Source organism: Semicossyphus pulcher, unplaced genomic scaffold (genome assembly GCF_022749685.1).
Source record: "Semicossyphus pulcher isolate SPU_LCO1_2020_fin unplaced genomic scaffold, fSemPul1.0.p SCAF_3, whole genome shotgun sequence".
Classification (NCBI taxonomy): domain Eukaryota; kingdom Metazoa; phylum Chordata; class Actinopteri; order Labriformes; family Labridae; genus Semicossyphus; species Semicossyphus pulcher.
In genome coordinates, this window is record NW_027211704.1 from 2,111,059 (window position 1) to 2,123,280 (window position 12,222).

At 42.1% G+C, this 12,222-nt stretch overlaps 1 protein-coding gene across 1 annotated transcript in view; it reads left to right on the forward strand.

Moving 5' to 3' along the window:
• LOC138605460 (cadherin-22) overlaps nucleotides 1–12,222 on the forward strand; it is a 97,361-nt gene that overhangs the window by 760 nt on the left and 84,379 nt on the right. The window lies entirely within an intron of this gene.

The following is a 12,222-nucleotide window of genomic DNA, read 5'->3' on the forward strand; positions in this document are numbered from 1 at the left end:
AACACAAGGATGTTCTAACACGACATTAAAAGGTTTGGTATGACAGGTTTTCAAGTTCCAGTGAAAATGTGCAGACGTTGCTTGTTTCTGTCAGCAGAGTGATTACATACATCAGCCCCGAGTAACAGCAGATCTTTTTATATTGAGCAGAACTGAGGTCGAGTTCAGGCCGTATCTTTTAAATGGATATTCTCATATTTTACGTGGGTTTCACATTGTTGGGTGTTTATTGTTCACAATTCCAGAATTACATGTTTAAAAGGTCGCCTCTGAAATGGGCCAATCAGAACAGCTGCAGGTTTCTACACAGAAGCTTAATTTTGCAGAATTTCGACCAATCGTCATTCACCGTTGTTCACCTAAGGCTGCCAACTCACCATTCCGATACCTCCTGGGAACCCCTTGGATGCTGCACTTGCTCCGGTGTATCGTCCTCTCACTCAGGGTCCGATTCTGGCTCGTACATATAAGGCCGAATAACCGATCCTAGAGCAGCAGTGACGTCAACAGTGACGGTGCAGTGACGATCGCACGTGCGGGGGAGGGGCTATGCGGTCACTCCAAATACTGTCAGCCAATCGTGGCTAAGGTCGGACCTTTGAATGGCAAAGCAGCTTGTTTGTTTCAGGAGGAAAGAGAGGCTGCGAAATGTAACTAAATTTAAATATGTATACAATTTTTAAAACGAAACAAACTTACCAACGTGATTCAGAAACACATTAGGATAATAAAATATGCCCCCTTTAAAACGGAAACTGTTCTTGTCCTTTAAGTTTCCCAGGAACTAAATATTAACACCCAAATGTAGACACACAATAACTCAAAGAAGCTTCCATCACGTAGACATCTGTCAGATTGATCTACTATGTGAGAAGATAAAAGGGCTCTTCAACAACATGCTCCGTACATTGACGTTATTGTAGAAGACAGTTCAATCCCAGCTCTTTTTTTCCATCGCTTCCCATCATGACCATCCACTGCTTGTTATTTTATCCGCTGAAGTGGTTTGAAAGATTACACTGAGTATGTCATACTCCATTGTATGTAGAGGTGCATTAGACTGCCACTGTTCTATTCTAGTCCGCTCACTGATGTGATTTCTTAAGCTGACAGCTCCCCATAGAAATCCCTCTAATAATCCCGTTTACGTGACAGTTAAAATGATGATGATTTTGACAGCAAAAATGACTCAAACTTTGCTTCTGGTACAAATAATTTGATGGAGCTCAGGATGATTCACACTGTACAAGTCAGACTGGGAACAAAATTCGGCCCCGCCAATTTTCATCTGGACCGGCCCGACACTTAAGTGTCAGTGTCAATCAAAAGTGAACTTTATTTTATGTGTGAAGGCAGGAGCGCTGATGTATTGGATCACATTCCTTGCATGCCACAACTGTGAACTCATGTAAGAAGTGAAGCTGCCATCGTTTACAACAGTTTGCACCTCCATTGGCCCGTAGTTTAGTAGCACCTGTGCAACGTAGGAGTTCATGTGTTTTACTCCTACGATTAGTGGTCCTGTTCTCTTTGTTATCTAACAAGCATTGTTCTCTGATCCTCTGTGCTGTACAGTCTCTGAAAGCTTTATAAGTCTATTGGCTACTTGATATGCAACTTGGTGCTTCCTGCTGATGCTCCACATGAAAGGCCAAATGTAAAACAGTAGATGAGTTTGTCGTGAAGCAGCAACACTAAGTTTTCTCCTAAGGATTATTACAGGAAAGTTTGTCCTGGCAGTCTTCTGGACCATAATATATTTAAAAATACTTTATCGCCGACATTAAACACTACAATCCACTGCCTTTTATTAGGAAATTTGCATCACATATTGGGGCGGCTGTGGCTCAGCGGTAGCGTCGGTCGTCCTCTAATCGAAAGGTTGGGGGTTTGATTCCCGGCTGCGACAGTCACATGCCGAAGTGGGCAAGACACTGAACCCCAAATTGCTGCAGGTGGCATAGCCATCAGGTATGACTGGGCATAGATCTGATTAGAGATTGGCACTTAGGCCTTTGACATCAGTGTGTGAATGTGAGTGTGAAAGGATGAATGTGGCATGTAGTGCAAAAGATGGTGGTCAGAAGACTAAAAAAGCGTGATATTAATGCAGTCCATTTACCATTTAATCACCCGCAGCCGTCAATCAGCCGTCATGGTTGGTCCACAAACAATGCTAACGCTAAATAACAGTGTAGCTGCCTTGTGTCTATCACTGTCATTGTTTTGTGTGATTTATTGTGTAACTTTAAATATCAAAGCTTGACCGTTGGCAATTTAACCGAAGCGTACTTTTATACACATCAAAAAACATCAAATAGTTGGAGGGCTGTTGTGGATTTGGGTTTCCAGTGGCTTCAGAAAAAGACTTCAGAAAAAGATCAGTAAGTTAGTGGCAGCCTGAAGGTCACTGGTTACGTACGACTGTGCATGAATGGTTAGACCCTGATTGGAGATCCGTCAGCCGTCAGTGTATGAACGTGTGTGTGAAAGGGTGAATGTGACATGTAGTGTAAACGCACTTTGAGTGGTTAGAAGACTTAAAGGTGCTATTGAAGTGCGGTCCATTTCACTAGCAGTGGGCTGAATCTGCTGCTTTACGTAAAATAAACACTTAGATGATTTACCAACTGAACAATTACAAGTTAACTTCTCTCCTCTGTCACTTTGTTAAACAACGACTGTAGTCATCAACTATACTACTTAAATAACCAGTAACATTCTTTTCTAATTAATAAGGGAACTTGTCCTGGAACTACGGTCTAAAAACAGTTCCTGTGCTCTGCAGGAAGTCGTGTCATGAGTTGTTCTAGTTTAGTTCTGGTTTTGATTTGTATTTCGGTGTTCAGTTATTATTTCCTGTTTCACCTTGTCACTGTGTCTCTTGTTATGAGTTCTCATTGTTCAGTTTTGTATTTACTTTATTCTGTATTCTTGTCACGATTTAGTCTTGTTTAGTTCGTATTTCATGTGTGTTTGATCGGTTAGATCACTTCCTGTTTTACTTTGTCACCTTGTCTCTCGTGTTGGTCCACTTCCTTATTTTTTTTGTCATTTGTTGGATTTTAGATTTTGTTTTTGCATTTTGCCTCAGTTTATTAAACTCTTTTCTAAGTCTAAGTCTATAATGGACCATAAACACGCAGCAGAGCAGAGCTACTTTTATATCCAGGTTCCTTTTTCAGAAAACTGCGTCTCAAGCCAGCACTTGTTTTTTAATCTGGTGTCAAACGAATTTGTGGAATCTTGCGGTAGATTTTTTTGAAACATGATGCTCAAAAGAAAGTTCTTGTTTTAGTTGGTTTGGCTCCTTAGTTCCTCATATTACACTCTTTAGTTAAACTCATTACTTTGGGATGACAGCCTCAGTGTTGTCCTTCTTGTTGACGTTAAGGACAACGTCTCGACACCCTGAGATGTGATCATTAAGTGTTATTCTTCTAATCTAATGAGCTTGTTTCAAATCAAATCTGTTTGCTATCATCTTGGTGCCTTAAGTACATTTGGGAATATGTCTGCCTTCTTCTCTCTTCGCCCGTCTCTTCACTCACATCCCATTCATCAGCTGTGTCTCAAACGAACCTCGGCGAGCTGATGAGAGCGGACAGCGTGTACGATTCGATTGCCTTACATGGGACGTGATATGAAAAGACAGAATATTAATGCAGACAGCATGAGAGTCAGCGATGAATCACACACATCAATCACGAGATCCCCCTTGTTTCTAATCATTAGGACATGGAGATTGACCAGCTTATGTTTCATCTACATATATTGATCCATCTATTCATACACATGAATGAAGATGTTCTCAGTAGCAGGGCTGGAGTGTTGCGGGATAATTATCCTTTGGCTATAATTTGTCTGCCATTGTGGTTGTGTTGCATCCCTGCTGGCAGGACCAACAACAGGGCCGACGGGCAGTAATGTGTCTGCTGGGGGACGGAGAAAGGAGAGAAATTGAGCGATTCATAAGAAAAGGGATGAAGGAAGAGAGAAGGCTGCAAAGAGAGACAGGGGGGAGAGGAGACTTCATACAGAGGCTTGTGATTCATTACAGGACGGGGTGCCAGGCAAGGCAGTGAACTGATATAAAAGGGCTGGAGGGAGCAGCGCAGCGGGAGGCGAGGAGGGATGGTTTTATTAATAAAATTATTTAAAGTTATTGGACTTGTGTGACTCGGGCACCGGCCACTGCTATCAGTGCTATTAATGGTGTGTGTGTGTGTGTGTGTGTGTGTGTGTGTGTGTGTGTGTGTGTAGCTCTCTCTCACAGATGGACTCTGCTGCTGGATTTTTGGTATCAACACTTTAATTTGAGCAGCGGCGGATTAGAGCCAAGCAGAGTGCGCCTCTGTACTGGATAATTACAACCAGCTTTTTTTCTTTTTTTTCATATTACTTTACTCCAAGTCAGCAAAACTTGCCAAGCCCGCTCTGTCTCACACTGTCACTCTGCTAATGGAATCAGATTCCGCCATAAAGTGGTCACTCACATGACGTTAAACTGGCAGCTTTGGTCAGTAAATTTAGATTATAAACCCTTGTGGACTTAAATGATACGACTTTATTTATAACTTGCCAGCTTCTTTTCAAAAATACGCTGTAATGACAGGAAGGGAATTGGGAAAGTGCACTTTTGTGAGGGACAGAGTTGCTTTTCAGGCCAGATAATCCTGGACGTCTGTTGTAGATGGAAGTAAAGGAGGCAGAAATGACACATTCTTCCTCTCCTCTGCCATGTTTCCGTCTCCTTCTTTGACCAAAGCTGTCAGAAATAAATCCATAGTGACTGTCTGAGTGTGTAAAAGAGACAGGATGTTGGACTGTGTGTGTAGCATGTGCACATGCATTTAGTTCAAGGGTTTTGTGTGCACTTTCAAAGTGTTTTATGTATCCCTCCAAACCTCTGATCTGTGTGGATGTATCTGGCATGGCTTTACTTATTCTACCTCAGCATGAACAGAGAGAACGCTCGTCCAGTGCGCCTCTTTGTCCCCTTTTTTAACTCTCCGCATTCAACTTTCAGCCAAGTGAAGCAGCTGGTGTCATCATTTTTGTTCACCAAAGCGTCTACATCCTTATGAGGAGAATCACTTTGATTTATGTTGTAGCACATTCTCTGGCAAAGCAAAGAAAATGAAGCATATTGTGTATAATCTTCTATTTGCTGTGTAGCTTCTTTACCTTTGAGGGAAAAAGCAGGTTGTTAGAATAAATACAAAACACCCATCCATGATCCATTATCTATGTGTACCGCTTATCCTGTTCAGGGTCGCGGAGGGGAGCCTATCCCAGCTGTCATTGGGCGAGAGGCGGGGTTACACACTGGACTGAATTTTAGAGTCACCAATTAACTAACGAGCATGTATTTGGACGGTGGGGGAAAGCCGGAGTACCCAGAGGGAACCCACGGGGGGCATGCACGGGGGAGAACATCCACACAGAAAGGCCTCCTACATCCAGGGCTCGAGAGTGCAACCATTTTGGTCACATATGTGCCAGAAATTTTATTTTTGTGTGAGTGCAAATAATTGTTGTGGTACGACCTTTTTTTTCGCTAATTAGTACACAGTATGTAAGTACCTCTGCTCCGCTCCATGCAGCGTCACTTTGCCGATCCATCTCTGTCTCTCGCTTAACCACTCACTCACTTCTGATTGTTCCAGAACAGTAAGGGTAAGAAGTTAGACCCTGAAGTCACTTCGCCCAAAATGTCAGCTAATAAGATTTTGTACGTTTCTCTTCATCATGATTGTAGGTGCTATTGTTGAATCAGCACGCCGCTATTATGTGATCACACAGCATGCTTTAATGTGAATCTATGTGTCAGACAGACAGACAGACAGACAGACATGATAAATAGAGAGAGAGAGAGACCAGCAGATGATGAGAGGTAAACGGCAGACAACTCCACCTCATTAACTGCATCTGAAGATGTGTGATTGTATGAAAACTCTTTGTAATATTTCAATAAACTTATCGCAACATAAATGCATTTAACTTATGCTCCAACTCTAATCATGAAATGTTTAATAATCGCGCCTGTGAGGTACACTCCTCAAATTATTTTATAAATGTATATAATATCATGAATCTGATATGATTTTAATAAAAAATGACCTTATTATCATCAAAAGGCAAACTGCACTTCCTGTCTTGAACTAAAAACGATTTGTACATTGTAAGTTAAAGTTGGGCGCGCCGGTACAACCAAGTAAAAAGGTGAATTTCGAGCCCTGCCTACGTCCAAACCAGGAATCGAACTAGGAACCTTCTAGCTATGAAGCGACTAACCACTGCACCCCCGTGCAGCCCCTAATAAAATCACAGAAGACTGAAAAGTTAGAATCTGCTTTCATTCCACGTGTTACCCGAGTACTCCTGGGTGGCATCATTTTAAAGCCATGTGTGAGTTTATGAATGAGGAGAGAGACTCGTTTGGCCGTGGACACAGTCAATCAGACAACAGAAAAATGCACGTACTACGCCTGTTAAAGCGATTCTCCTCGACGTTGTGATGCGAGCTATAATTAGTCAAATCTAGGTCCAACTGTGGCGACATCACACGGCTGTCATCAAAGGGGAACAAAACAGATTAAGGTTGGAGGAGTGGAGAAAAATGGAAACAGGACATGGTATTTCAGGGAAGCACATTTCCTATTTTAGAGGACGAGGGGGCTTCTGTTTACCCTGATTTGTCATCTCTAGATATTATTTTTAACAGTGTTTTTAATGTCATGGTATGTTGCTGCTTCTTCTCTCTAAGCTTCAGTCTCAAGTAAAATCACCCCCTCATTTTAATCTTCTCTTCTACTTCTCTCTTTGTCCCCTCTGGTATTCTTCCATTCGCTCTCTTCTCCTGCTCTGCCTCACCCGTGGTCTGTACCCTTCCTTCCCCTTACAGCTGTCTCCACCTAGGCCGTCTCTGATACCGTCACCTTGTTAACACTTTGAAGCTGTTAAGATCAGAGAGCTTGACAAGCTGCAGTGAAATGTGGCAGGCCTACTCCTGATTACACAGACTTAAATATAAGACAGCCAATTTGCTCCCGCTTTGAAAGCCTCAATAAAGCGAGGATTCACTGCGGCCCACGTTCTGATATCTTCACAGGAAGTGTAAAATCCTGCTCCCCAAATGTCTCCTTACTCTACTCTTTCTATTTTTCTGTCATGTGAAGCTGGTTCTTATTTACTCATCATGCAGATGTTTCAGATGTCGAGTGCATGTTTGTTCTTTAACATACTTTTAATGTACAAAAGAGCTGACTACATAATAAGAAGGAAACTTTCCGTCCCTGCATGTGAGTCATGTGTCATCCCCCTTCAGCAGGTTAGCTCACAGTGACAGCTCGACACTTTGCTATGACCTAAAGGTGAACCTGACAGGGCATCAACAACCTCACCGTCCCCTGAGTCACCCCGCAGCCCTCCACTGTACAGCGTCAGACATGCTAACGACTACTTGCACAAAGTTTCACTAAAAGTCAGACAATGAATCACGACTCCTGTGAGGAATAAGTATTTTAATAAGTTTAAATGACAGGCTCAGAGTTCTTTTTTAATCAATCATATGCTTTAACTGATACGATTAGCAGTGGCTTCAGAAAGTATTAAAACCCTTTTGTTTTTACACACTTTTTGAGCTGTGAGTGCAGTTTTTTAAAGGATAAAATGGATCATTAATCTCAACACAATATCCAACTGAGACAAGGTGAAAATGTGTTTTTAGAAATGTTTGCATATTAAAGAAAAAACATTATACAACAGTTAGTTCTGACCAAGTAATCTGATTGGACAAGAGGCATTCCAAGAGTGGTGGTAGAGAACGACATCACTGGGACTTTTCACTCTGTGTATCACTCCGCCTCAGCCAGGTGTTCTGGATACTGTTAATTAACATTACAGCAGAGCGTGTTTGTCTACATTAATCAGGCTGGTACCTCTGACTCACACAGCAGACTCTGTTTCACTGATTGATGATAAATTAAAACCTACAGATAAATGTACATGATAAAAAAACAGCTGATCTGTGGTCACCTGTGGACACAAGCTGTGTCCCAATCCAGAGACTGCAGCCTTCGAAGGAGGCGGTCCACGGAGGATGCTCCATTCATAGCCTGCGTAGACCGTTAAAGCCGAACTGAAATGAGACGGTCTGGTCTACCCTTGGGTCACCAAACGCTGCTCCTGTCGCCTGGCAACAGGTAGCTAGCGGGCTAACTAGCAAGCATAACTAACGTCGCTTAAGTTAACCCTCTTATTTTAAATGAAAGGCCCTTTCGTTTTCTTAAACATGTGTAAGGCTAGCTATTCAATTGAGATGAAACCAAACATTTTTACAGTTTTATTTTAAAGTGTCTTCCTCGGCCGTCTAAAAGTCCGGCATTCATTTAAATTACGGTGGGCCGCGAAGGATGCCCCCGATGGATCCTTGGCGGCCGGGGAAATGGAGGACGCATTTGTCGGGCACATCTGAAGGAGCCTTTGAATTGGGACAGCCTTCGATGCGCTTCTGTGACGCAATCAGCCTTCGAAGGCTGTGGCAGCTGGATTGGGACACAGCTACAGAGTGCAGGGAATGTTTGGGTTGCTCGGCAACAACAGTCCAGTTTTAGTAAAGTTCTGTTGTTGCTTTTTACTGTTCACTACTATTTGCCGCCTGTTTAACTGTTGTATAAAAGCAATCACACACGGCTGTGATTATCTGCGGCCAAATCACAGCCCTGATGATATTCAGCACAACATCACGACCTGGAGTGTGATATGGATTAAATATTATTACAATGTGTTGAAAGTGAAAGGAACTGAATACTTTTTGAAGTCACTGCTATTATTTTAACAATTGTTTGACAAAAGGGAAGACGTTTTTATAATTCATGTGTAAATAAATAAATAATGTAATATGTAGTGTTACATGAAAACTAAATGTAATGGATTTTGTCCCTCCCACATATTTTTGCCTGTAGTAGATAATCTCTGTTATTGAACTACAGCTCCCATGATGCTTTGTTGTTTGCGTTATGCACAGGGCTAAAACTTGGACCTGGTTTTAGTAGTATATAATACTCTCCATTCTTTCATGAACTGTACTGTATTTCAAACTATTCATTAACAGTTCCTGTTTCCTTCTGTGCAAGTCTCACTGATATAAACATGCGACATGACGTGTTCACAGATCTGATGTAGTTATGACTCAGTGCAGGGTTTTAAATAACCTCAAGTGTCTCTATGAGCTGTGTGTTTAGCTCTGTGCTGTCACATTGACCAGCATGTCGAATCAAAGAGCCAAATAACAATAATAATAATAATAAACCATAGGTTACAAAGTGCTTTACAAAACATAAAAGCCCAACAATAAAATACAATGAAGGAATAAAACAGGAAGACACAATAAGACAGGAAGTCATAGTGAATAAAAGAGAAACAACTTAAAAAATAAAGTAAAAAGGCAAAAAATTAATAAATAAAACACCCAGAATAAAACCTAAAAAAGAAACGTTAGAAGAAATTCATAAAAATTATGGTTATTAACACAGCAGCAGTTACCAGTCCCTTTCACCGCAGGCAGCATCTCCTACTCCAGCTCTCCCTCTGTGCCGGCCATGCCAATCTCTCACGCACCTCACAGTAAAGTCTCAATGTTCTTATAATGACACATTAAGTTAGCAGGCCCAAAAATCCTGATTAAAATGTGTTGGTTTACGTTGATGTTGAGGACTATTCTGACAGCATCAGACACACTCTGGTTTGTGTCAGTGACACTGCACTGACCAATTGTGAAATCACTTGTGTGTACGCCTTTAAATGTACAGAGATCATATCTGCATGAATGGAATAGAAATACTCCACCATGAAAATCCGGCCTCAGTGAAAGCTCCCACCCTGCAGAGGGATAAGCGGCAGTAGTAAGCTTGAATTCCTGCAACAATGGATTTCAATAGTGACCCATTTTCACTGTGGGGAAAGAAGTACCATAATCAAATCACTTCTGGAATCAGTTGTTCGGGACTGAACTCGAGCTGACTGAAGCTGCTGTTCCCTTTCAAGGAGGAAACTACCAACTTTTTGTGTCACACATCGCGGCTGTGATAGGAGGGAGTGTGAGATCAAAGTGAGGCGGGTATTGTGTGGAGTGTCGATTAACATTTGTGGTGACTTGTGGCTCTGCATGTATAAGTTTTAAACCCCCTTCTCGTCATTCTACCTGCCTTGGCAATGGAAATGTTACTCACCAGGCCCAATCAGCATCCCTATTAAGCAAAAACGGAGGGTTACTATATTGTACCATCATAATTTGACTGTATTCAGCTGATAAAACAACAAAGAAAAATGCTCCAGAGAAGCAGTGAAGCAGCTCTGATTCCTCCTCAGCTGTGTTTTTCTTCCTCTCATGTAAATTTGTTAAGGGCACGTTTTTCACTCCTGGTTATTTTTCTGCTAAGCGAGTGACGTCCTGGCTCTGACCTTTAGTTTGCAGAGAACAACTTAGCTAAGCGTAGTGTGTGTGTGTGTGTGTGTGTGTGTGTGTGTGTGTGTGTGTGTGTGTGTGTGTGTGTGTGTGTGTGTGTGTTTTCCAAGCTGCCAACTTGAATCACTCCAGTGAGGATAGACTGACAGACGGATGGGTATATCCAGCCTGAGGGGGAGAAATCGCATCATCCCAGCAGAATGATGAACCCACTGTGTGCGGATGTGTGTGTTTGTGTTTGCATGCACGCATATGAAGGTGTGTGTGTGGCCGGGTGCACACATGTACAGTAGGTAGGGACTTGCATGCATGGTGCCAGCATTTGTGCAATTGAATTAACACATGATGACAACATTTCACACACATTCTTGTCTGCATAATCTAATTTAGAAATACAGAGAGAGATTGGCTGGGGGAAACAAATCCAGTGGTGCATGACTATGCACATTTTTTATTGGATAACTCACACTTTGGACCAATGAAACTTCTTTTATTATAACTGAAATATTGATATCGCCTAAGAATCCGGCACTATATTTTCTCTGACTCCTCGTGTATTTGTCTTCGGGATGATTCAGGGCGGCGAGAGAAGGCAAAAACAGGTAGATATAAAAGGGGAGGGGAAAATGGATGAGTGAAGCAATATGAAGGCGCAGGCTTGCATTATTCCACAGTTTTACGACAAATACTTAATGAAAACCCCCGCGAGGGTGATAGAAGCCTGTATTTAATTAAGCCTTTATAAAATATTAACCAGGGAGGCCGGGCGATTTCCCCTCTCCCCCGGTCTGCTCGCTAGATTGAACCACAGTTACAGTGCATAGACGGCACTGAATTATAATTTCAAATAGTAGGTGAGCGAGAGAGAGAGAGCAGGTTTAGTGCTCGCTAAAGAGCCAAAGGGGAGGTTGGGATGGGGGACCGATGCTGCGCCTATTGCTGCCTCTGGAATGTCTTCTAATCACATTAGAGGGGGACTATAGCTCTGATTTATAAGGGCTCTTTTAAGCTCACTTCTTCAGCCCTGCCACCTCCATGTTTCTACCTTTAACAATCTTTGAAATGACTTTGATCTCCTAGTTTTGGCGTCACACCCTGTGAAGGGCACGACGTGCAGAAAAGGTGTAAATCATCACTCGAGCCGAGGTGTCTCTTTTTTTTCTCTCTGACAAAGTTGATGGCTGGTCTGCAGGGAGCTCGGAGATGGCCTTAAGCTGCAGTTGCTACTGGGAATAAGATAAGGGAATGGGAGGAAGACATACTAATTTCCTTTGGTCACGGCTGATGACCAAATTAAAGTTTTCAAATTTTCTGACAACTATCAATTACACAAACCCGCAGTATTCACGGTGCTGAGAACTAAATAGTAAAGTCTGAAAATTTGAAATAATCTGAAATTAAAGTGTCAGCAGCAACTTTCATCTGCCTGCAGCAGTCGTCATCAGTGACTCAAGCTTTCTCAGGTCATCACGTGATCTACGTGCAGAAAAAATAATATATTGTAATGTCTTGCTCTATAATAACAGAAACAAATAGTAAACTAATTGTTGATTATTTTCGTAAAGCTGTGGTACGGCAGCCTGCAGGGACACTCACACACACGCACCTGTGACAGGCAAAGAAGGAGAGGTTAGCGGTCAACATTCTGTCAGCACTTCTGCATTTCTGCTGCCTTAAAAAGGAGTTTTTCAGTAGATGTTTCTGTTTCTTCTTTAAAAAAAACAACTCGAGTCAAGCAGCTATGGAGAGAA